Source organism: Triticum aestivum, chromosome 7A, assembly GCF_018294505.1.
Source record: "Triticum aestivum cultivar Chinese Spring chromosome 7A, IWGSC CS RefSeq v2.1, whole genome shotgun sequence".
In the NCBI taxonomy this organism is placed as follows: Eukaryota; Viridiplantae; Streptophyta; class Magnoliopsida; order Poales; family Poaceae; genus Triticum; species Triticum aestivum.
In genome coordinates, this window is record NC_057812.1 from 42,537,320 (window position 1) to 42,539,595 (window position 2,276).

At 51.5% G+C, this 2,276-nt stretch overlaps 1 pseudogene; it reads right to left on the bottom strand.

Annotated features, from left to right (window-relative positions):
• Positions 1–491: 491 nt before the first annotated feature.
• Positions 492–1,888, bottom strand: LOC123152937 (pentatricopeptide repeat-containing protein At1g11290, chloroplastic-like; annotated as a pseudogene).
• Between the last annotated feature and the right edge of the window lie 388 nt (positions 1,889–2,276).

Genomic DNA, 2,276 nt, shown 5'->3' on the forward strand with positions numbered 1-2,276 from the left:
CATTGTACATGATGTGTGCGGTGTGCCACAGATAAAATTCAGCAATTACCTTAGGATATGTGACATTTATTTAAGTCCACCTAATAGTTTGGTAACCTGATCTTATAGTCTTACTTGTATATTAGCTGGGTGAAGTTCTACATCTCAGAATCCATATTCAGAGTCAGACTGCCTTCAACACTTCACTGCCAGTAGTCTCCACATGAACATTTACTGTCCTTAAAATGGTGAAATCGTTGAATATCTCTCATGATTATTTACCGTCATGTCACTACAGATATAACTTGGTTGCATTGTGACAGTCGTTGCAGACTTGGAGGTTCTTTTTATTTGAATTGTTGTACCGGGAGCAGTGCGAATGAGCCCATATGCAATCACAAGCTTCTCACTGTGGGTGTTGAGTAACTTAGCCTTGACACAATTTTCTACATGATGTATCGAGTCAGTATCTGGCACATATCCAACAGGTTTGATCTCTTCTATTAGCTTAGCTAACCTTGCATAAATATATCCTTTGCCTGCTGGTGATTTGTGCTTCCTGAATAGAAGGTATGAATCTCATTTTTGAGCTGCACAATACTCGATCCACTGTGGTTCCATACTACATAGTGCTCCATCCCAAGTTCAAGCCCATAGTCCTTATTCATACTTGCAAAATATTTCTGTCCTTCATCAACCAAACCAGCATGATTGCATGCCGAGAGGACCGAACGGAGTGTTGTCTCGTTGGGCACTGTGCCAGAAATTGCGACCTGGCCAAAACTATGTAAGCCGTACCCATGGATCATAGCATTCCATGTGATAACATGTCTCTCCGTTGCTGAGTTAAAGAGACTCCGAGCTATACCGACACGGCCACACTTTTCGTAGATGTCAATAAGGGCTGTCAGAATATAACCATCCTGAGGTGCATCCTGACAGAGTATACATGGATACTATCTTTCTTGCAATGGATCTGAAATGTCTGCAAGTAAAGGAATGACACAGACGAGAGTGAACGAATCAGATTTAACAATTTTCAGCTGCATCCTAGAAAAGAGCCTCGTGGCATCATTCGTCAATCGTCATTCCATTGTGCCTGCACCCGAGGATCATGGCATTCCAGGAGATCCGTGTCTTGTAGCGCAACTCATCAAACAGCTGGGCAGCAAGGTCGGCCCTCATGCATTCGGACAACATGCTGATCAGCGCGTTCATCACCGAAACATTTGACTTCAATCCAATCTCCACAAGTTGCCCATGCACACGCCTCCCCTCGTAAAGATACCCAACCTCCCCGCAAGCATGCAATGCTGCCAAGACAGACACATCCATCACATCCACGCCCTCCCCCACCATCCTCTTGAAACGGGCCAGAGCCTCGGTGGCATCCTCATTCTCAGCATACCTGTTGATCATGACCCTCCAAGACACGGAGTTCTTCATCGGCATTCGAGAAAGACTGCCCTCGCCACCTCCACCGCCCCGCACTTGCATTACACGTCAAGGATCACCATGGATACATTCATGAGCTCGTCGAAGCCACCGCGGACCGCAAACACGTGTACGAGGTTGACAGAGTCAGGGCGCTGCCCGTTCACCTCCTCCATCCAAGCAACAATCTCAATGGGCGGCCCGGCGATCCCGTTCAGTGTGTACCCGGCCACGAGCGTGTTCCGAGCGACGTGGTCCCCGACGGGCATAAGGTCGAACACCCTACACGCGTCGGCGCTTGGTGTGCATGTTCGCCAGCCGCCAATGGTGTGGACGCGAGGGCCTGCGCCACGAGATTCCCGTGGACGGCGCAGTCGGTCGCGAGGTCTGCGCGCGCCACGCAGTGCTTGAGCGAGGTGAAGGTTTGGAGGACGGCGCCGGAAGCGGACACGCACGCTGGCCTGGAGGAAAGCATGGTAACAAATGCCGAGCGCGCCCTGCAGGCTGGAGCACCCGGCCACGGACCTCAGGCACGCGTGGTGGTCGACTGGCTGGCGGTGGAAGGGGACGGCGATGAGGCCGAGCACAGCATCTTTCCTGCCTTGCTATATTTTTTTTTCAGATTGCAAAACCGTTTGCACTCACCCGACTGCACAAGCGCGTTGGCCGCCTCCTTATCCGTTCGATCATCCTTTTATCCACGTGTTTCGATCAGACGGCTCACCGCCGCCAGCGTCAAACCCACCTCCCCTCGCCTCCGCCGAACGGCATCGCCAGGCAAAGCCTGTGCGGCCGATGGCCTCCGTGAGCTGCGGGTGGCTTACGTCAGCTGCAACGTGGCATGTTCGGTGATGGTGGCAGAG